We start from the raw sequence: 25,363 nt of genomic DNA, 5'->3' as shown, positions 1-25,363 counted from the left end.
AGCAATCTCTGGGAGACAGTGAAGGACAGGGAAGCCTGTCATTCTGCAGTCCATGGGGTCACAAAGAGTATGACACACTTAGCATCTGAATAAAAAGGACAGGTTAACAAGAGAAAAACAAAAGTTTATCAACATGTACATAGTGTATGTACACATAGGAACATCCAATGATGAGCAACTCAAAGGGGTGTTTAGATCTTGGGTTAATATATCGAAATAAGCTAAATAAGGGAAAAGGGGCTTTGCATTTCTGGGTGGGGTGGGGAAGACAAGCTAAGGAACATGTGGGAAAGAAACATGGTCCACAGGGGCTGTTTAAATCAGTGCCTTCTCTGTTAGTAAGAATTGTTGAGTCCTCCCCTTCTTGCAGTGAAAGAAAGAAACACATTTTACAAAGAGAAGTGTCCTTTAAAAAAGGAAATCTTGTACCCTGTTTTTAGAGCTTTCCCTGCATCTGCTGGTTCTCAATGGCCTTTAGCTCAAAATAATTTATATGTCAGAGGAATATTTGGTGATGGCATATTCTGCTGGTCTTCAGGGTTGATGTTTTATATGAATGTGTCTGTGTGTGTGTGTGAGTCACTTGGTCACGTCCAACTCTTTGCAATCTCATGGACTGTAGCTTGCCTGGCTCCTCTGTCTATGGAATTCTCCAGGCAAGAATACTGGAGTGGGTTGCCATTCCATACTCCAGGGGCTCTTCCCAACCCAGGGATCGAACCTGGGTCTCCCACATTGCAGACAGATTCTTTACCATCTGAACCACCAGAGAAACCCCACAGTGGTCATAGTGAGAGGACTGTACACTATTAAAGTATATTTTTATTATATTTTAACTTGAGCAATACAACTTTTATAAATATGAAAACTCATTGAGAAAAAGTAAAAACTGTGAAAGGAACTTTGACTTAGAAATTCATTCTATATCATCATCTATTAATAATAAACCACTTCCATCAAGTGAATTCATTTTTAATTCTTCTCAATTCATTAAATGGATATAGTACCTGGCACAACTTTCCAGACAGTAGTCATTCTCAGTGTTCTTTTATCTCTATTTTCATTTAAGTTCTTAAAAATATTAAAAATGTCAAAGAATTTTTATTTACATGTGTTTATCAGTATTTACAATATAAGTATTGTAATATTATTTACAATAATATTGTAAATGCTTATCAGTATTTAGATTTAGATATTTAGAAACATTTATAGCAATTAGAAACTGCTGCTACTGCTGCTAAGTCACTTCAGTCGTGTCCGACTCTGTGCGACCCCATAGACGGAAGCCCACCAGGCTCCCCCGTCCCTGGGATTCTCCAGGCAAGAACACCGGAGTGGGTTGCCATTTCCTTCTCCAATGTGTGAAAGGGAAAAGTGAAAGTGAAGTCGCTCAGTCGTGTCCGACCCTTAGCGACCCCACAGACTGCAGCCTACCAGGCTGCTCCATCCATGGGATTTTCTAGGCAATAGTACTGGAGTGGCTTGCCATTGCCTTCTCTGGAATTAGAAACTAAAACAGAACAAATGCAAATATTTATTAACTCCTTTTAAATGAGCAATAACAAACCTATTACATATTAACACAAGTAACATTCTTATAAAAGCTATTTTCCAAATAAACAAAATAGTGAGAATAGTAAAGTTGTTTAAAGCATTTTCAAATGTCCTAATGTACAGCTTTGATGCTTTTGAACTGTGGTGCTGGAGAAGACTCTTGAGAGTTCCTTGGATTGCAAGGAGATCCAACCAGTCCATTCTAAAGGAGATCAATCCTGGGTGTTCATTGGAAGGACTGATGCTGAAGCTGAAACTCCAATACTTTGGCCTACTCATGTGCCGAGTTGACTCACTGGAAAAGAGTCTGATGCTGGGAGGTTTTGGGGGTGGGAGGAGATGGGGATGACAGAGAATGAGATGGCTGGATGGCATCACCGACTCGATGGACATGAATTTGAGTGAACTCCGGGAGTTGGTGATGGACAGGGAGGCCTGGCGTGCTGTGATTCATGGGGTCACAAAGAGTTGGACACGACTGAGCGACTGAAATGAACTGAACTGAACTGAACTGAATGTACAGTTTAATGGAAGAGAGCTGGATCTTTTATAGCTGTTTCTGGCCTCTGGGACCCCTGGATCTCAGACCAGAATTTAAGAACTACTGCTTTATAGAACGGAGAAGGCAATGGCAAGCCACTCCAGTACTCTTGCCTAGAAAATCCCATGGATGGAAGAGCCTGGTAGGCTGCAGTCCGTGGGGTCGCTAAGGGTCAGACACGACTGAGCGACTTCACTTTCAATTTTCACTTTCACACATTGGAGAAGGAAATGGCAACCCACTCCAGTGTTCTTGCCTGGAGAATCCCAGGTATGGGGGAGCCTGGTAGGCTTCCGTCTATGGGGTCACACAGAGTCAGACACGACTGAAGTGACTTAGCAGCAGCAGCTTTATAGAAGGAACAGGAGGAATGAGAAATAAATATTTGATATGAAAATTTCCCTGTCAATGAATCTGTATGTATTATTAATATGTTTTTAAATGGTGTGTGTTATAGATTCAAAAACACAGTTGAGAGATATTTATTTCTCTATATGTGAGAATGCAGGAAAATTATTGTCTTAGCCAAAACTAGAATCAACTTCCCTTGATTCAAAATCTTCTACTTTTTCATTGTCATTTCCTTCCCAAATGCTTAGCAAGTTCAGTTCTTCACTCAGTCATGTCTGACCCCATGGACTGCAGCATCCCAGGCCTCCCTGTCCATCACCAACTTCCGCAGCTTGCTCAAACTCATGTCCATCGAGTTGGTGATGCCATCCAACCATCTCATCCTCTGTCATCCCCTTCTCCTGCCTTCAATCTTTCCCAGCATCAGAGTCTTTTCCAGTGAGTCAGCTCTTCGCTTGAGCTGGCCAAAGTATTGGAGTTTCAGCTTTAGCATCAATCCTTCCAATGAACACCCAGGACTGATCTTTAGAATGGACTGGTTGGATCTCCTTGCAGTCCAAGGAACTCTCAAGAGTCTTCTCCAACACCACAGTTCAAAAGCATCAGTTCTTCTGCACTCAGCTTTCTTTCCAGTCCAACTCTCACATCCAGACATGACTACTGGAAAAACCATAGCTTTGACTAGACAGACCTTGGTTGGCAAAGTAATGTCTCTGCTTTTTAATATGCTGTCTAGGTTGCTCATAGCTTTTCTTCCAAGGAGCAATCATCTTTTAATTTCAGTGGTCAGTTGGAGAAGGGAATGGCAAACCCCTTCAGTATTCTTGCCTTGAGAACCCCATGAACAGTATGAGAAATGCCTAGTGAGGGACAGTACAAATCCTGCATTTCCATCCTCCCCACCCCAAATCTATTGGAAGGTATGTTAATTCTTCTGGGATCATTAGATATTTTAAAAGTCTAAAAGTGCTATTCTGACTTATCTTACTTTTTTTCCCATTTTTCCTTTCAGTTTTTCCCCTGAATTATATCTTCCCAAATATTGTCTGAATTTTTCTGAATAAGAACAGCTGTTCATTCCCAGGTTGGCTATGACCCCAAAGCAGCAATGGCACCAAGCCAATGTCTTCTTGTCAGCATCAAGAAAATTAACATTTTCTGGATTCTGTTCACTTGGAGATCCTCTTCAAACCTGAACTCACAAGAGATGTTAGGAAGAATGAAGTTAAATGAAAACAGTACACCTTCTTGACTTTGTGTTTTGGCGTAATTAAAAATATTGGGGTGTTTCAAACATCACTGATAAAGAATACATCTGTATGTTAAATTACTAAAAAAGTAAAGAAGTTGATATGTCCTGGATGGCCTTTTATTTTGTATCCTTTATTCAGTGGCACACTGATATAAGAATTACATCAAAGTGCTACAAATATCTCTCATAGTAGCCCATTTTAATAGTTAGATTTTGCTACGTAAGAAACCACTTCAGAATGCACTATTTAGCTCGTGAGTTTGTAGGTCAGCATTTTGAGCTAAACTGGACTGGCTGGTTCTTCTGGGTTCAGCTGCCTTATGTGTCTACAGTCAGCTGGGATGACTCACTTCTACAACACACGTTCTTATCCTCTAGGAAGCCAGCCCACATATTCAGTGGTCATAGTTTTGCAACAGAGCAGATAATCAAGACTCTGTTGAGACTTGGACTTGAATTTGCACACTGTCACTTCTGCCACATCCTGTTGGCCAACACAAGTCACATGGCCACCTCAGATGGAATGGGTAGGTGAGTAGAATCCATCTCTTGATAGGAAGGACCTCCAAGTAACATGGTAAGAGTATGTTTATAGAAAAGAGAATAATATAGCCAGTTTTGCACAATCTACTATACCCATTTTAGGAGATCCAGAAAGGTACTCTATGTCAATTTTCAGTTCAAGAAGGAGATTATACAAGTTTGTAAGAAGAAGTAAGAAAATGTATGGGAAAATACCTAAATACACAAAGAGGGATACTTTTGTCAGTGGTGACAGGAAGCAATGGAAAATGCTGAGTACTAAAATTTATAAAGAGCACTTCAATCTCCACTGTGTAGTTATATAGGGTTTAACTAGGAGTAATGAAGAGTGAAATTAAGAAAAAGAAAACTTGGGCAGAATTCCATGAAAGTTCTCAGAGTAAAGATTATTGTTCTATAGAATAATCTTGCAGATAAAGCAATTTATTATGCATTGCATAAGCATTTGAAAAAAGCTTGTTAGAAATATACTTTTTCATTCTATAATGAAGAAACTTGTCTTATACATCGCAGGACTGACCAGTTTGTTTAGCATTCTTCCGGTCTTTACTTATCTGCTGATGTCACCAGCTTTCAAAGTAAGTCATCATTTTCTGCTCCATGTTCACAATATTTGGACTAGCTGTATTCACATCATGCCTGGTGCTGCAATAACGCCACTGTCAGGCACCCTGGTGCCTTCATTTCTCTTTCCTATGCAAAATTGAGAACTGAATTCCAAAAGTATCATCTCGGAATTACAGTCTCCTTAAAAAAGTTGCGTTTTGTTTAGACTATCATTTTTAGCCGATGAACAATTTGTTTGGCTCTGATCATATGCTAGATGTTAGATTAAAAAGCAGTTTGTTTATATAAAATATTACATTCCAACTGGATAATTTCTTTTTAACCATTTCAAAGAAATTTCTCACCTATTATTTCATTGAATCTCTGTGAATTGACTAAGCAAATGCTTTCTTCCTTCTCTACATGTAGAAACTAGGTACTGTTAACTATGTGGGGGCCACAAAGCGGTTAATTATAGAGTAGTAGAAAAAAAACAAAAAGATTAAGATTGAAAGCCCTGAGAAAGAGATAGTAAGTGTATTTGTCACTCTTTGGCCTGTTTGAGTGTCCAGTCCATCTTTTATTCGCCCCTTCCTCAAAAAATACTTACCTTATATACATCCTCCCATGGAAAATGCACTGTTCCTTCTGCCAGCTTTCTCCTATCCTCCAAATGTTCTTCAACACCCACCTCCACCAAGGTATTGCCTCAGAGACTCCCCAGTTATACAATAAAAAGTCTTTACAGTTACAGCTTTCATTTAAACACACACACACACACACACTTAGAGATTTGATTTGATCCTTACACGATGGTTCAGTGACAATTTTTATTCTACATCACAGAGAAGGCTCTGGTATGACTTCAAGAGGTTAGGGGAGTTCCAGGATCATAGTTAGTAGAAGAGCCAATATTTTGATTGAATCAATAGGGAGGTTCCTTCTACAAGTCACTGACTCTAATCAGTCATCACAGCTTCGCCTTAGCGCCTGTGAACATTGCAGCACCTTCCATGTTCATATGTACCTTTCCAAGGAACGTATTTTCTCCCCAGTTATGAACTGAATTGTTCCTCCCAATTCCTATGTTGAAGTCCTAACTCTCAGTACCTCAACGTGGACATATTTAGAGATAAAGTCTTTCAAGAGGTGGTTAAGTTGAAAGGGGGTCCTTAGGGTGGAGCCCTCATCCAATGTGACTGGTGTCCTTATAAGGAAAGGGCACCAGGGAAGAGCATGTGAAGTCACAGCAAGAAAGCAGTCATCTTTATGCCACAGAGAAATCAAACCTGCCAACACCTTGATCTTGGACTTCTGACCTCTAAAACTGTGAGGAAATAAATTTCTGTTCTTTAAGACACCTAGTCAATGGCATTTTGTAATGGCAGCCCAAGCAGACAATTGTTGCTATTGTTGTTCAGTTGCTAAGTCACATCCGACTCTGAGACCCCATGGACTGCAGCACACCAGGCTTCCCTGTCTTTCACCATCTCTTGGAGTCTGCTCAAACTTGTCTATTGAGTCAGTGATGCCATCCAACCATCTTATCCTCTATCACCCCTTTCTCTTGTCCTCAATCTTTCCCAGCATCAGGGTCTTTTCCAATGAGTTGGCTCTTTGCATCAGGTGGACAAAGTCTTGGAGCTTCAGTATCAGTCCTTCCAATGAATATTCAGTGTGGATTTCCTTTAGGATTGACTGGTTTGATCTCCTTGTTGAGAAAGAGACCCTCAAGAATCTTTTCCTGCACCACAGTGCGGTCATGCATCCTATTCATTCAATATTATTATGCTACTCATAACAGGACTGTTGTAATTTCTAGGTAGTTTTTGTCTCAACCTGAAGTTTCAGTTGGAGTGTTTTCCAAGAAATCTCAAGAAATCATAAAGAAAACATATAAGACTTTGCCATGTTATTTCCCAAGATAAATCCATCAAATGATCTCTGCACTAAAACTGTTAAGGATTTCAGGTAGGAAAATGAAAAAAAAGGAAATTTGATAGGAAAGTGTTCTATATTACCACTTTGGAGCTTATGGCTCTCAGGTCATCAAAGATAAAATCTTAGGCATCTCTGGACTATTTAAATGCTTATCAGGAGCTAGAAAATGTTGTGTAGAACATGGCATCTGCTGTGTGACCACAATAACAAAAGTGTGTTGCTAAAATAGAATTTGTTCCTTCCTGCCTATGTGTCTTTTCTCTTTCATCCTGGAAGCACACAATTCCATCAGCAGGTTAGTTGCCAAAACTAAAAACAGGCAGAATATGCATGGCAAATGCTAAGCTAGGCTTGGTAAAGTTTCTTCGGTTCTCCTTTTCCGTGCCAGTGGCTTTATTGTTTTCTGGTCATGTTTGAAGTGCAGGATTAACTTTTTTCTCAGCCTTGGAAGGACTTGGTCATTCTAGAAGCATCAGTTTTTGAAATACAGGGAACAGATGAGACATGGTGTAATGATTCTTACAGTATCAGAGCTCGGGCAAAGGGTGAGAGGGGGAATAACTCAAACCAGTGCCATTCACACCTGCTGGATTTTTGGTCAATCAATGTGCCAAATATTTGACAGAGTAGTGATGAATGAAAAACGAAAATCTTTAGAAAACCCAGAAACTGTTTGATTCTGGGATCCACTCAGCACACGGACAAAACATAACTCCATAAATGACAATCATAGTCTAGGAAATAGACGATCACAGAGCTACTGGTCCTCCGTGGCACAGCAGATTCAAGTACAGGCACGTTTGCTTTTAAAAGGAAACTATGAGATTCTGGGCGTGGCCTAGGCTTCACCTCTGGTCTTTTGTGCTGCACACTGGTCAGGAGAGCTGAATCACCCCAGGGGACTGGATCCCTATGAGTGCTTTTTGGTGCTAACGCCACGAGAACTAGCCAAAATAAATCCTGTATTCCTTTCTCACAACAAACAAATTTCTTGGGTTACACATGAAACCAAATGGACCTCTAGCCCTAGCAGGAACTAGGACCAGAGACAGTCCTCTTAAAGACTTAGAATGAAACCCCAAATTTCCCTAAGGACCAAACCAGCCTGATAAGGCTAGTGGGTAGAGGCGGGTTGCAGGTGAAGCATATCCTGGGATTGCCAAAGCAGGAAAAAAATCTTTAATCTGTCAATATCTGTAAACGTACTTTGCTTTGCTTTGTCCCTGTGAAGTCCCAGAATGGCTAAACATTTGTGAGTCAAATGCAGTTCTACTGCCCTTCATGATTATCGTGTGGAAGGTAGCAAATAAGAGTGCAGGGCACACCCTCCACCTGAAGTGGAACATTCTTTCTGCACTCTGCACCTCATCAATATGGAGCAGACTGGTAGCCGAGGGAGGATTATGATCTGAAAGGGAGGAAAATATGGAGCTGCCCTCTCTGCCTTAAAGCTTCAAACTGCATATAAATAATTCAGAACTTAGATTATTAACTTGTTCATAAAGTTAACTTTTACTAGGAATCCAGTATGCCTGTATAAATAAAAGAAATTTCTCTCAAAGAGAATTGGAAAACATGGAAAACACAGAGGGCTATTTTCAGATTTATTTTCCGTGAAGAACTTTTAGATCTTTGTAGATATTTTATCTTATAAAAGTAATGTATGCTCCCTATAAAAGAAATTTGAGACAATGCAGAAGGATATAAAGGAGAACATATGATACTCTCCCTACTCTGCTTTTTAATTCTGAATCTAATTCTCTAAGGACTAACTGGTAACCATCTGATGTATAGCCTTATGCAAATGTCCCTGTGGATTTACAAATATATACCCATATCCAATTGAATTACTGTAGTTAGATTATATAGTAGAGAACATATTATTACTTTTTCATTTAGTAATTGACCATTGACCTTTTCCAAAACAGAATATGTAGATATACTTCAATATTTTTAACCACTGCATAATACTCTAGTATATGCATTGTAATGAAACTTATTTAACTAGTTCCTCATTGGAAGGTCTGATGCTGAAGCTGAAACTCCAATACTTTGGCCACCTCATGCGAAGAGTTGACTCACTGGAAAGGACTCTAATGCTGGGAAGGATTGGGGGCAGGAGGAGAAGGGGACGACAGAGAATGAGATGGCTGGATGGCATCACCGACTCGATGGACATGAGTTTGAGTGAACTCCGGGAGTTGGTGATGGACAGGGAGGCCTGGCGTGCTGTGATTCATGGGGTCGCAAAAAGTCGGACACGACTGAGCAACTGAACTGAACTGAACTGAAAGATGAAAATGGGTTGCTCTAATTTCCGCATTTAACAAACACAAGTACTGTGTTTACACATCTAAACATGCATTACTTGCTCTTTTCTCTTATAGACTTATTCCTAACATTGCAATTTATAGTTGAAAGGGCATTAGCAATTAAGCTATTGATTTATGTTGACAAATTGTTCCCCAAAATGTTATATTGAAAGAATTCCCTGGTGGTCTGGTGGATAGGACTCTGGGCTTTCACTGCCAAGGACCTGGGTTGGATCCCTGAATGGGGAACTGAGTTCCTGCAAGTCTCACAGTGGATTAAAAAAAAAAGAAAGAAAAACAGGTTAGACTGAACTCATTAACAATTCAAGCATTATTCTGAGTGCTCAGTTCCTCTGCTCTTACCCAGGTTACACTGTACATTTCTTTGCCATTTTAGCTTTTATTTGTCCAGTGAAATTGACCTTATTTTATTTGATGTTGGGTATTTGTACCTCCTATTCCATGCATATAGCCTTTTCCCATTTAAAAATGTTTCTTATTGTATGAACATAAAAAAGCTCCTTTTATCTGAAGGACATTAAGCTTATTTAAAGCACTATGTGTTGTAGAATACATTTTGCTATTAAGATTTTGGGAGTTTCTTGATTCATGTGAAAGTTTTAAATTGGGATGTACTAAAAACGAATCAGTTTTCTTCTTTATGATTTCTAAATTTTATGCCAAACTTGAGAAATTCTTCCCTAACCCAAGATTATCATAATATTTGATTGCATCTCATCTCAATACTTCCACTGGTTTTTAAAGAACATTTAAACCTATAACTCATCTGGAATTCATTCTGGTGTTAACTTTAAGGCAGAAATGCAGTTGGATCATTATTATTTTTAAGTGGCTATGTTACTGTACAAAGCATTAGAGATTGAAAAATCATTTTCCCAGTGGTTTGCAATGCCATCTTCATCACACACTGAATTCCAATAAAGGTTTTCATCTGTTTGTTGATTATTCTGCACTACTGAATTGTCTGTTCTCTTACTATTACCATACTATTTTAAATAATGCAGCTTTATGAAAAAAATTTACAATCTGACATGAATAGTTCCTTTGGATTATTCTTTCTTTCCAGCATTTCTCATCCAAGCCTTAGATATTTATACTCTAGATGAAATTCATGAAGTTTTAAAAAAGCTATGTTGTGATTCACATTGGGATTTTATTTACTTTAGGGATTAACTTATAAAGAAATTTTATCATGACAGTATTGAAACTTACTATGCAAGAACAGGAGTTGTCTCCTGTTTTAAAAGGCATTATTTCTCACACTTGAAGTTTATCATTTTCTTAAAAGAGGAGCTAAGTATTTTTTTTTCTATATTCCTAGATATTTTTGTTGTTTCTTTACTGGAACAAATGACTAGAGTACTTTTATTTAATTATCATTGCTAATTGCTTATTGACACATGTACGGTAATTTTTAACGGGAATTCAACTAAATTTTTAAAATGCAGTCGATGGGAATTCCATGGTGATCCAGTGGTTAAGAGCTTCCGGTGTCACTGCAGGGGGCCCAAATTCCCTCCCCCTGGTCAGGGAGCTAAAATCCCATAAGCCATGTGGCACAGCCTCCCACCCCCCCACAAAAACCATAGACTTGATACTCTTCTATTCCTTCCACGCATGCAGCTATTATATAATCAGCAAATAATCTACCTCACTTGAATATAAACTCCAAGAGTGCAATCATTTACATGGCAATACATTCTTTACATGGCAATACAGTCATCCCTCAGTATCCGCAGATGATTGATCTCAGGACTCCCATGGGTACCCAAACCAACAGATGGACAAGCCTTTATATAAAATTGATAGTACTATTTGCACATAACCAACCTGCACCCCCCATATACTTGCATACTTTAAATCATTCCTAGATTACTTATAATACCTAATATAGTGTAAAAGCTTTATAAATAGTTGTAAATACAATGTAAATGCTGGCATGTGGCAAATTCATGTTTTGCTTTGGGGAACTTTCTGCAATTTTTTCCAAATATTTCTGATTGAAGTTTGGCTGAATTTGCAGATGTACAACTCTTGGATATGGAGAAACAACTGTATATCCGAACAACCTTATTATATGGCCAACATTTAATGGACGGTCAATCAGTATTTGTGGAATAAATGGATGAGATAACATTTTCTCCTTTGTGCCAAACTTTCATGTTTCTTTGCTAGTTTTAAACACTGTCAGTAATAGTAGGCATCACTTATATTTCTGAGCTTAATTGTAATACTTCAAGTGTTTCATTGTTGCTCATCATGAGCCTTTTAGTTGGCATCTACATTTTTTTTTAATGTGAAGGAAATTTCTCTCTATTCCTATTTGTCTAAGATTTTTTCTTCCTGAATCAGAAGTGAGTAATGGAACTTTTCAAATGTCATATCAGCATATGTTGAAGCCATCCTTTGCTTTCTATCTCTTTTAACTCATTAATATGCTGAATATTATTAAAGCATTTTAAGACATTGAATCAGTTTCAGTTTCTGAGTTGACTCCCAATTGGCCATGGCTAATTATCCTTTTAATGTACTGCTGTACTATTGCCTAGAAAATCCCATGGATGGAGGAGCCTGGTAGGCTGCAGTCCTTAGGGTCGCTAAGGGTCGGACACGCCTGAGCGACTTCACTTTCACTTTTCACTTTCACACATTGGAGAAGGAAATGGCAACCCACTCCAGTGTTCTTGCCTGGAGAATCCCAGGGACGGGGGAGCCTGGTGGGCTTCCGTCTATGGGGTCACACAGAGTCGGACACGACTGAAGTGACTCAGCAGCAGCAGCAGCAGCAGGATACTATTTGCTAATATTTTACTTAGAATTTACATCAATATTCCCAAGTAAGATGGGTCTTTAGTTTCTTTTTGGTAGTTTTTGGTTATCAGCATGATGGGCTTCAGACAGAGAGGTAGGAAGTTGACTTTCTTTGTGTTACGAACATTTTAAACAGCAGCCAGTTGTTTTGGTCTTGGAGCTCTCCTTCTTCTAACTCTGCTAATCTGAAGAAAAAATCGGTTTCAATCCTTTATGGGGAAATCCTTGCTTTCCCAGGTTTGTGTTATTGTCCAGGAACCTGACCCTTTCAGATTTGGCAGAGTTTTGGGTCTTCTGCCTGCCCTCCCACCTCCAGACAAGAGAGCTTTTCAAATGACTATGCGTGTAGATACACTTGAGTACTTGAGAACCTTCCCCTTCCTAGATCATAATAAATTTGAGTTTTATCTCTTGACTCTCCTTTCTGAGTGCCACGTGTTTATTTTTATAGCTCTGATTAGTATAAACACATGTTGAATTTTATTAAAGATTTTGATTAAACACTATATTTTTGCTATTCCTAAACATTTAAAGAGATGTCTGCTAGAGAAAACTGTGTCTCATTCAACTCCAGTATATTCATTACAATAATTTTGAAACACTATTGCTTATCATTTGAGTGGTGCAAGGCAAAACCAAAGCGGAATGGCCAAAAAGACACTGGTACTATGATGCTTCTAATTCTGACACTTTGACAACATCTACAGACGCTGTTAAACAGACCAGACCATTTAAATCTATGTTTTGAGATAAACTCTACTCTATTTTTCCCTGCTAACAGTGCCAATAGGTGGGGTGGTGCTGACTTCCAGTATTCTATGATGCCAGAATATTGAGATGTTATTAAATATCAAAATGCTTTGTTGCTGTAATATCATTACTCTGCCATTTTTAAAAACATGAAATCTAGATCATTTCTGCCTTAAAATGATTGAATAGCATTATATACATTTTCAACAAGAACAAAAGTATATTCCTCCAAAAGCTTCTTTCAGTGTCTAGAATCTATCCAATGCATCTTATTATTTTTATTCCAAGTACTTATATTTCCAGTGAAGCTGAGAAAATTATATTTATTGTCTATTCCTATTTTTTTGTGGAGCCAGTTTGCATTTCTTTTACACTTGGAGGATTAAAAAGCAATTTAAAGAAGTTGGGAGAAGCCTATGGAAGAATTAGGGAGGATAGTGTAGGCAAGGGCTGATACGAGGTTCCCAGGCCCCGGTTCAAGCCTTTGTCCTGTTGTTTGACCATCCTTGTCCCCCAAGACTGAATTCCTGCTACTCTCATTTTTTTCCTAATAGGGTTAGGTCTAATATCTAAGTTTTTCCTCTTACTATGATCATTTATTTTTACATTATAGGCATACGTTTCTAATCATCCAACTGAAGGAGACTCAGGTATGCAGAAAGAAATTCAGCCCTGAATCCCAAGTTTTTATTAAAGGGAATAACTTTTGAGAACAGAGTATAGAAGACCGTGGCAGTGGTATCTCACTGTTTAAAATAAGTATCTAAAGAGTAATACATTTTGTTCTCATTCTGAAATCATGAAATACTTTGATGGACAAGGTCAAATATTAAGTCTTTGAACTTCTCTTGCTTGCATTTTCTAAATAGTATATACTCATGGGTAAAATCTTACAGTGATTCCAGTGAGTCTGAGAGCACTTTAGGTGCTAAGATATTGCTGGCAAATGTAAGCACAAAAGGATAGTCAAGGGCCAAAGCATTAATATCAGACAAATACATTCAGCAAGGGAAACATGTAACTCTCCTGCAACTTTGTGCGTAAATGATATGATCTAAATGGAAGATATGACTGTTATGTGACTTCAATAAATTATTTAAGAGAAGAAAAGGACATTTAAGATACAAGAAAAAGTATTATCAGAGCCAAGGGCTATGTTAGAAGAAAAGAGATGTGAAGAAAGAGAGATTAAAATGATTGAATGAGAGACCACAGGGTCAATGGACTGGAAATCTCACGACTGTGACAACCGCCTGGTGGAATATTGGAAACACTCATAATTCGAGCTGAATTTTATTTGGAGAAGAATGCAACTGGTTGCCCATATGTACAATGAAAGAGGATGACTTGACCTGAGTATGAAAGACAAAAAGATGGAAGAGGAGAGTCACATGTAAATGTTAGAGTGCAGGGTAGTGGTTGGAAGTGTCAGAGGAGAGCAATAGCAGAAGCAATGAGGGAATAACGTGTAGGCGGGAGAGAGCACCCACAGAGACCCAGGCAGGTTTATCAAAGCAGATGGGGAAGGAAGCACTTGGAGAAACATTTGAGTTCTGAAGTCAGGTTGGTAACTATGGAAGGATAGTTCTAGGACACACAGGAGAGGCCACTGAGAGCTGGAGGAGAACTGAAGACTTGAACCCAAAGCCTTGTAGGCAACAGAGTATGAGGCCTAATATCACAGGTGTCCACAGGCAAAATCACATTGAGGAAACGTGCTCAATTCAGTCTCATTGTGAGGGAGGTGGAAACTGCCTGATGCCCAGGAAAAGTGAAAAAAAAAAGTGAAAGTGTTACTTGCTCAGTCATGTCTGACTTTTTTGTGACACTGCAGACTATAGCCCACCAGGCTTCTCTGTCCATGGGACTTCCCAGGCAAGAACAATGAAGTGTGTTTCCATTACCTTCTGTAGGGGATCTTCTCGACCCAGGGATCGAACCAGGTTTCCTGCATTGCCGACTTTTTACTGTTTGAGCCTAGTGGCCTTAGCAATTAAGATGCTCAAGTGTCCGCCATATACAAAGCAGTATTCAACATTAGTGACTTATAACCAGAAATCATATGGAAGATTAAATGTAATTTCAATTAACTCTCTTTTACTTATAATTTACCCATTTGATTTATAATAGGTATTCTGATATCACAGAAATTTACATGGTCTTTGACCTTGATTCCTTGTTACCAGCTCCTAAAACCCTTTGAATTTCTTGAGTGATAAGGGCAATAAAATTGTTTGATCTCCTAATGAGGTGGGCCCTTAATGGCTTCAAGATGAGGGCTAGTTATCAGAAAGACCAATGCTTGATTAGAAATTTTGAACTTGCCATACCATAGTCTCCAACTTCTGGAAAGGGGAAAGGGTCTGGAAATTGAGTTGATCATCTTTCTAATGATGGAATCAGACTTTCCTGGTAGCTCAGTTGGTAAAGAATCTGCCTGCAGTGCAGGACATCCTGGTTCGATTTCTGGGTTGGGAAGATCTGCTGGATCTTCCACTCCACTCCAGTATTCTTGGACTTCCTTGGTAGCTTGGCTGGTAAAGAATCCATCTGCAATGTGAGAGACCTGGGTTTGATCCCTAGGTTGGGAAGATCTTAGCATATTAAAAAACAGAGACATTACTTCACCAACAAATGTCCATGTAGTCAAAGCTATGGTTTCTCGAGTAGTCATGTATGGATGTGAGAGTTGGACTATAAAGAAAGCTAAGTGCCAAAGAATTGATGCTTTTGAACTGTGGTGTTGAAGAAGACTCTTGAGAGTCCCTTGGACTTCAAGGGGGTCAAACTAGTCAATCCTAAAGGAAATCGGTCCTGAATATTCATTGGAAGGACTGATGATGAGGCTGAAGCTCCAATACTTTGGCCACCTGATGTGAAGAACTGACTCACTGGAAAAGACCCCAATGCTGGGAAAGATTGAAGGCAGGAGAAGAAGGGGATGACAGAGGATGAGATGGTTGGATGGCATCACTGACTCAATGGACATGGAAGCTCCCGGAGTTGGTGATGGACAGGGAAGCTTGGCATGCTGCAGTCCATGGGGTCGCAAAGAGTCAGACATGACTGAGCAATTGAACTGAACTGAACTGAATGATGGAATCAATCATTCCTACCTAATGAAACCTCCATTAAAAATCCCTCTGCGTCAAGGTTTGGAGGACTTTGGGGTGGGTGAATGTGTCCATGTACTCAAAGAGTGACACATTCCAGTTCTGTGAGATCCTAGAGACTCTTCTGGACATCACCCTATGTACCTCTTTACCTGGTTCATTTGTATTCTTTACAATAAACTGGTTAATGTAAGTAAAGTGTCTTCATGAGTTCTGTAGCCATTTTGACAGATTATTGAACCTGAGGTGGGGGCTGCTGGAACCCCTGGTGGGTGTTGCGGGAACCCCTGATTTATAGCCAGTCAGTCAGAAGTATGGGTGGCCCAAACTTCCCACTGGATTTTGAAGTGAGAGCAGTCTTATGAGACTGAGCCCTTCAATTATGGGGTCTGCATTAGTTTCAGGTAGTGTCCAAATTGAGCTGAGTTGTTGGACATCCAAATAGTGTCCAAAAGTTAGAGAAATCATAGTAGGGAAGCACCATGTATCTAGTGCCGGGAGGAAAGAAAAAAATTCTCTCTCAGGTACTGTTTTATTACTAGCCTGAACAATAACAGAAAGAAGAAAATTGAATAGAAAACCAATCATAGTGAGATGAACTTTCTGGTTCTCCCTATATTCAAATTCAGCCATAGGCTCTATTAATAGTTCCAAGTCAAACAGCAGTAATTGTGAGCACAATTAGAACTGGGGGCCTTACGTGTGCCTAGCATTTTCTAAGAAACTGCAACCTTCCTTCCTCTGCTCCAACCCTATAGTTTTGGTTCTATTCCCAAAATTAGAATATAATTATTTTATTTAGCTTATACATTTCAGGACCACTCTGAGGTCAAGCTTGTTAGATGTTTCTATTGAAATGGATAAAATTCCTAGACTGTGAGGTAATCCCCCAACACACTGTGTGAGGGAGGAGACTCAGGATACATGCCAACCATACAAGCCCCACGTGAAATAAATGTGTCATTGGTTTTTATTGCAATTATGGTGTGAATTTCAACTGATCAACAAAGATAGCTGCTTGAGATCCTGAACATCTTTCCGAGATGAAATTTAAAGTAATGAATCACCCCCTTGGAGTCCAAAAGTATGACAATACAGAAATTGAAGTACTTCCTCATACAAAATCCTTCTTTGTAAATTATACTGTAGGTTTTCACTGCAGTATACATATGCTGTAAAAGTAAATAAGCATCTCATCTTTGTTCTCTGTCAATTCATATAAATATTCTGCAGCAAATCTTATTTTCAGATACTTTAGTAAAGGGTTCCTGATATATTCATGGGTTATCCTGTGTCCCTTGAAAGTAAAGAGTAGGACAGTTTCAGTCTATAATGCTAATGTGAGATAATATTTTCCTCAATAATTTTCCTATGCAGTACATTTGGACTAAAAGGGGAAAATTTAAACTCAGTATTTTTCAGTTGACAGTGAATTATTAAATATAACACACAAATGCCAATGTGAATCTTCTGTGTTCATTAGATGATTTTAGAGAACATTTTAAAAAGTTAAAATTAAATCTGTTATGATTTTACCCAATCAACGCACTGACAAAAAATTTCCATATGGCAAGTTAATTATATATTTGAAGATAGAAATCTTTAGCATATATACTTTTAAATAATGAAGACTATTATATACTCATGTTATCAGTCAATAACATACTGAATTGTCTAAGCATTGGTCAGAATTAGTGGATATATCTCAAAAGAAAAATATTGTGCTCATTAGTGGTGGTTTTACACTGAAGAAAGCTGAAGTGCTGGTATAACTTTCTTAATAAACTATGATCTCTCTCCAATTTCTGTCACCTAACTATTTCTCCTCCCCTATTCTATACTGTATTTCAATCTGTAACATATGCACTTTAAATGGGATGCAAGAGATATGTGAATATGTGAACAGGTGTTGCTATTAAAATTAGAACAAGAAAATGAAAAAAATTAAAAAAGGGTTTATCACATCTCAACTCACATTAGCATAAAAACACAATGAAATTTATTTTTTGTTTGAAGTGGAAGGGTCATATGGAAATTTGACCTATGACTACATCACTCACATCTATATAAACTAATAGAGTTTAAAACTTTAATGTGTATCTGTGGGCATATATCTTCTCTATGAAAAAAGAAAAGGTACTGGTATTTTGAAAGGTACATACTAAATACACACACAAACAAAAATAAAACCAGTATCAGCAACAAAAAAGCTAACACCTAAACACTGCTTAAAACAGTAATCATTTCTCATTAGCAGTTTGTGTTGTATTATACTAAAAAGTGAATTAGTTTCTCTGGAGCTCTCTGTAAGTACTAACTTAGCAAACACAAGGTAACCCACAAACCACTGAATATACACCCAGGTGCTTTTAGAGGGCTATAGAACTCTGAATATAAGAAATAGCAATGCAACCATGGTAATATAAAACTTTGCAGGTTATAAGAATTTAAAATGAAATACAAATTTAAAATCTAAAATTTCTTAAAAACACCACAATATAAAACCTCTTTTGTCTTCTTTTTGACACATCTTTTTCATATGCAATTGCTGTTATTTCTTTGTAGTATGCAAGCTACCCTAAGGAGCTTTAAATAAGGTCACACTCATTTAAAAATGTCCTATGTGAACCCTAGAGGAACTCTATGCTTTTGTTAGTTTTCAGAAAGAAAATTAATACAGTAATTTTAATATACAAAAAGGAAACTATTTAGTTTTTCTCAGAACATCTGATGCCGTTGAACAAAAAATAAAAATCAAGCTACTAGGGATGGTCCCTGGCTGTGTTTTCTTTAATATATAGTACTTCTATTGATACCAGATCTGGCAGCTTTTCAGAAATGCATGGACAATTCAACAAATGTGAATTGGGATTTCTTGTAGAGCTCCCTCAAGCCTGGACCACCTCCAGGCTGCAATCTAAGGTTAATGGAAGTACTATACTGTATCTGACAGCAGACACTCTTGCTCAGGCAAGCTTGCTGAATTTTTGCCTTATGCAAAATGGCAGAAACATAGCTTGCAATATGTCCCCCTCCCACCCCCACCTTACTGAATGACTAGTTCAACAGCACTGACTCCTCTTAACCTGTTCCAATCACTCAACAGCCAAGTCTTAGGGCTTTATCAATCATGTTGAAATGTTTTTGTTCAGTACTATTTTAGAACTTTTCCAAAGAGACACTTGTTTTCTTTTTTTGGTGGGGAGAGAGGAAGAGGTGACTACAGCATGGTGAAGACTAGAAGGAGTATCTCTATTACTTTTTTCTCCTTCTCTCATCAAGTTTTATGAATATCTTCATGACAAGACAGTGAATAATAGACATTTTCAAAACATGGCATTTCCCACCAGATAACCCCAGTTTAGGACAGGATATCCTGGTCTCTCAACTGCCTGACAGAAACTCTTTTTGGATGAAATAGACCATCTGTTTTCCAGGATGGAAACAAAGACCTAAAGTTTGGTGGGAAGTTACTGGATATTCCTTCAAAGGACGAAGGAAAGCAACGGAAATATTTTGGAGCTGCCCTCTGAAGGAGTGTCGTAACAGATTTAGAAAATGTTCATCCAAGTCACAGAGAAATATTTAGCTAGTGGAAGGGAGAATTCATTTTCTAACCATGAAGATATTTAACATTTAGTTCTGTGGAGCGAAGAGTTTATAGGGGAAATTCTTTCACTTTCCTGCTAGGATAATTCCCTGAGGAGGTCTCTTCAACTCTTATCTTAAAACACATCACTGAATCTTGGAATGGTAATGATTTTCATCACTTTTCTGGGGATTTGTCAACTTTTTTTTTCAAGTCTGAATGTGTGAATTATTTATTTCCTCAAAATAACTAGGGAAATATTCACAGATACTATTTAACAAGTATTCTTTCATCCTGAATTCATTTAGAAATAATATTTGCTTGGTACCACTGCATAAATAATTATAAATGGGAAAGATGTGAAAACACTAAAAATGACTTATATACCCTGAGCACAAACATGATGGTATAGTGAGTCTCATTAGAAATCTTGGTCTAGTATCAGTGCAGTATGCTTGACACCATTAATAATTGATATCATATGATCTTTATTTCTTAAGTTAACTATTAGTAACATTTATCAAGTGCCTTCTACACATTCACCACTGTACTAGGCACTGATGATCAAAAAGAAAATCCATGAAATGTGGTATATTGTATAAACTAACTTTGTTAAAGAGCTAAAGGTAATAAATAGCCTTTTGATAAGCAGACATCTAAGTATAGAGTATGTTCCAGAAACTATGGCTAGTTGCTGAAAATTTTAAAGTGAATTGTTCAATCTCTTAGTCATGTCTGTCTGTTGGTGACCCCATGGACTGCAGCATGCCAAGTTTCCCTGTCCTTCAATATCTATTAGAGTTTGCTCAAATTTATATCCATTGAGTCAGTGTTGTCATCCAACCATGTCGTCCTCTGTCCTCCCCTTCTCCTCCTGCCCTCAATCTTTCCCAGCATCAGGGTCTTTTCAAATGAGTCAGCTCTCCACATCAGGTACCAAAGTATTGGAGCTTCAGCTTCAGCATCAGTCCTTCCAATGAATATTCAGGGCTGATTTCCTTTAGGATTGACTGGTTTGATCTCCTTGCAGTCCAAGGGGCTCTCAAGAGCCTTCTCTTGCACCACAGTTCAAAAACAGTAATTCTTCAGCACTCAGCCTTATTTATGATCCAATTCTCACATTCATGCATGACTACTGGAGAAACCATAGCTTTGACTATACGTAGAAGGATGTACACTTAAAGTGAATAAGAAAGTCAAGATTTCTACCCCCACAGATCATACAGTACAGTGTAGTATAAGAGGAAGTCAGTTAAAAATAATTGCATTGAAATATGATAAAGACTGACAGAGAAGTAGATTACTAATAGGAGTGCACAATGGGCCCACCAAACCACTTAAGATGAAGAGTGAAGATGTCTAGGAAGAAACTTCTATGTTGGTACCTAAAGAATTATTAGCAGTTACAAGGGTTTCCCAGCTGGTTCAGTGGTAAGGAATCTTCCTGCAAATGCAGGAGACGCTGGAGACGCAGGTTCAATCCCTGGGACGGGAGGATCCTCTGGAGGAGAAAATGGCAACCCACTCCAGTATTCTTGCCTGGAAAATCCCATGGACAGAAGAGCCTTGGCGGCTACAGTCCATGGGGTTGCAGAGAGTCGGACACGACTAAGCATGCGCACACACAAGGTCAAGGCAGAGTGGGGAGGGGAAAGGGAGTTTTACAGGCAGAGAAGACGTGCGAGGACGCCGAATCCGTCTTGAGGAGTGGAAGTGACGAGGAATGAGGATCGAGGATCTGGAGAAGCAGGAGTTGGGTCATAAAGCGCCTTGATCACTACCTTCATGGGACAGGTCATTTGAAGATCAGTAAGCAATCATTTCTGGAGAAGGCAATGGCACCCCACTCCAGGACTCTTGCCTGGAAAATCCCATGGACGGAGGAGCCTGGTAGGCTGCAGTCCATGGGGTCGCTAAGTGGGACATGACTGAGAGAATTCACTTTCACTTTTCACTTTTATGCACTGGAGAAGGAAATGGCAACCCACTCCAGTGTTCTTGCCTGGAGAATCCCAGGGACGAGGGAGCCTGGTGGGCTGCCGTCTGTGGGGTCACACAGAGTCGGACACGACTGAAGCGACTTAGCAGCAGCAGCAGAGACTTTCTAGTCCCCAGCCACAAGTTATGAGTGGGCAGTGGGTCTATATGCAGAGCAACTCTGGTAGTATCTAGGAAGTAACACCCACCAAAAACTCCATCACCCAATGATGTATGGGAAACTAGTGGAATAAATGCACCGGCTTGCTAGTGCCTCTTAGTGTTTTTCTACACAGCTATCGCTGCAGAGGTGGTGGTGCCTGGGACCCGTGGACACACTGGGGTATCAAGGCAAGGGGGGAGATCTCTGCAGGTGGTCAGGAAGTGGAAAATGGGGCTTGCCCTCTGAGTACATAAGGGATAACACTGAAAAATTCTGTGAAACAGAGAACAGGCGACTTGAGGAGGCAGAATTCTTCTCCAGATAAGGAGAGGCTTCAGTTCAGTTCAGTCGCTCAGTCGTGTCCGACTCTTTGCGACCCCATGAATCACAGCACGCCAGGCCTCCCTGTCCATCACCAACTCCCGGAGTTCACTTAAACTCGTCCATCGAGTCGGCGATGCCATCGAGCCATCTCATTCTCTGTCGTCCCCTTCTCCTCCCGCCCCCAATCCCTCCCAGCATCAGGGTCTTTTCCAGTGAGTCAGCTCGTTGCATGAGGTGGCCAAAGTATTGGAGTTTCAGCTTTAGCACCAGTCCTTCCAATGAACACCCAGGACTGGTCTCCTTTAGAATGGACTGGTTGGATCTCCTTGCAGTCCAAGGGACTCTCAAGAGTCTTCTCCAGCACCACAGTTCAAAAGCATCAATTCTTCGGCGATCAGCTTTCTTCACAGTCCAACTCTCACATCCATAAATGTAAGATTATCTTATTTCTGATATTTGTAGAAATCTAAGATTCTGTCAGATCTTCCCTGGTAGCTTGGATGGTAAAGAAATGCAGGAGACCTGGGTTCAGTCCTTGGGTGAGGAAGATCCCCTGGAGGAGGAAATGGCTACCCACTTTGGTATTCTTGCCGGGGAAATCCCATGGACAGAGGAGCCTGGCAGACTACAGACCATGGGGTCACAGAGAGTGAGACACAACTGAGCAAGTAACACAGCTGTTCTGTAGTCCAAGCTTTTGAGGCCAGGGCTATCTGAGTTTTTAAACTAAAAGTATTTGGAATGCAAGAGTTAAGATAAAGAGAAAAAATATTCAAATTGTATCAGAAAAAAATAATTTTAGACGTTTTGAGAAAAAACTGACAATAACTTACAATTTATAAAAGATTTATAATATCTCTTCTTAAAGTTTTTTTGTTTTTGAAGCAATACATTCCACAGTCAAGAAAATGAGCTAGTTGGTATTTTCATTTGTCTTAAAGTTTGTTTATTAAAATATGTGAGCACAGGTTTCAATATATGACACATATAAATGCTGCTCACATACATGTAAAGATTTTAAATGATTTATTTGATAACATATAAGACATGTGTCCATTTCCACATTGATGGGAAACTACATTATACTTTCAACCTAGACAAAATAAGAACCTGTCACTGATATAAATCACATACTTAAAAAATTTTTATAAGTCATTTGAAAATTAACTTGGCATATAAACACAAATCAGCTTTCACAGATAGACACCAAGATAATAAGACATATTTTTATATTTTCCTGTAGAACACATGAACATTTTTTGTTATCTATTACTCTTAATGCCCTATTTGAAAACATTTATTGAAATAAATCATCAAAATATATACTATATTTTACTTATATAAGTTTAAAATTTTTAAATATCAGAAAAGTTTTCTTAAGCAATGTGATGCATATTATGCTAAATATATACCCATGTATATTGGTATACACATAACACATACAACAGGGCGTATACAGAGTTTATACATGTGTTACTCAAGGTAACAAAGAATTCTTGTGTGTTTTTCTTGGACAGAGGGATTCAAAACTTTTTGAAGTGATGCTAAAGAATGTGACTATAATGTACATTTTGTATATGTTTGTGTGTGTGTGTGTATGTGCTTAGTCACATCCAACTCTTTGCAACCCATGGATTGTAGCGCATCAGGATCCTCTGTCCATGGGGATTCTCCAGGCCAGAATACTGGAGTGAGTTGACATGCCCTCCTCCAGGTGATCGTCCCAACCCAGGGATCGAACTCAGGTCTCCCACATTGCAGGTGGATTCTTTACCAGCTGAGCCACCAGGGAAGCCCAGGGATACTGGAGTGGGTAGCCTATTCCTTCTCCAGCATATCTTCCCGACCCAGGAATCGAACTAGGGTCTCCTGCATTGCAGGAAGAGTCTTTACCAGCTGAGCTACCAGGGAAAAGTAAAAGTGAAAGTCACTCAGTCATCAGCTCTTTGTGACCCCATGAACTATACAGTCCATGGAATTCTCTAGGCCAGAACACTGGAGTGGGTAGCCTTTCCCTTCTCCAGGGGATCTTCCCAAACCAGGGATCAAAGCCAGGTCTCCTGCATTGCGGGCAGATTCCTTACCAGCTGAGTCACAAGAGAAGCCCAAGAAAACTGGAGTGGGTAGCCTATCCCTTCTCCAGGGGATCTTCCCAACACAGGAATAGAAGCCAGGTCATGGAATTGTCTAGGCCAGAACACTGGAGTGGGTAGCCTATCCCTTCTCCAGCAGATCTTCCTAATCCAGGAATCGAACTGGGGTCTCCTGCATTGTAGGTGGATTCTTTACCAACAGAGAAGCCCAAGCTACCAGGGAAGAGAATACATATATATATATGTAATAAATATGTGTATATATATATATGCTCATATATATACACATGCATCTATGCATATATACTCATGTCCATCGAGTCTGTGATGCCATCCAGCCATCTCATTCTCTGCCGTCCCCTTCTCCTCCCACCCCCAATCCTTCCCAGCATCAGAGTCTTTTCCTGTGAGTCAACTTGTTGCATGAGGTGGCCAAAGTATTGGAGTTTCAGCTTTAGCATCAGTCCTTCCAATGAATACCCAGGATAGGTCTCCTTTAGGATGGACTGGTTGGATCTCCTTGCAGTCCAAGGGACTCTGAAGAGTCTTCTCCAGCACCACAGTTCAAAAGCATCAATTCTTCGACAATCAGCTTTCTTCACAGTCCAGCTCTCACATCCATACATGTTGGTGACGGGCAGGGAGGCCTGGCGTGCTGTGCTTCATGGGGTCACAAAGAGTCGGACATGACTGAGCGACTGATACACATATTTACTAAATTACTGGTTAGGCTAAACACTTTTTCTTTAGTACATGCCCAGTTATAAGATCCCTAGAATTCAAGAGTCTACAAACTCTAATTTCACACATTGGAAAAATTTGAATACACAAATTAGAAAACTTACCAATATTATCAATCAAAAGATATTTATTTTATCCATATTAATTAAAAACAACATTGCACATACAAGCAAAACATTTATGGGCTTTTTAAGAGTGAAATTTGAAAAGTATCAGGAAAAGATAAAAACGGTGATTTTCTGCAAGTAGTCTTCTTTTATGTAAAATAAAAACAATGAAATGTGTGAGAAATCTAATTTTGGAAATGGAAAGAATAGAGGAATTTTGAACATTTTATGAAGTTGTAAGAATACAAATTTCTTGAGTTCCTATGGTAAAGAGCTCCAGGAGGTCTGCTTATGAAAGAACAAGGAATTGTCAATAAATGTTATTATTACATATGTTAGTATTATATAGTAACAGAAATGGACCTTAGAAGGGATATGGCCACATGTGAAACACGTAAAATTCCTCCATCATTACCAATAAATATTTTACATTTGATGCATATTTTATTTAGCATACTTGGAAAAATGATACAGAATAGTTATATAATTACAAAATAATGCCAAACCCTTTACTACAATCATATGTTAAATCTGGAGGTAATGAATATATAGCTCTCAAAAGTAAATTGTGAAAACAACTTTAAATTTAAAAATTTCCATGCAATTTTAGTAGATTAGTGGGTAGTATGCATAT

The sequence above is a fragment of the Moschus berezovskii genome, chromosome 19, assembly GCF_049115385.1.
Source record: "Moschus berezovskii isolate FMDL1 chromosome 19, NW_MosBer_1.0, whole genome shotgun sequence".
Taxonomy (NCBI): Eukaryota; Metazoa; Chordata; class Mammalia; order Artiodactyla; family Moschidae; genus Moschus; species Moschus berezovskii.
The sequence above is the reverse complement of the archived record's forward strand: the minus strand, read 5'-3'. Positions refer to the sequence as shown.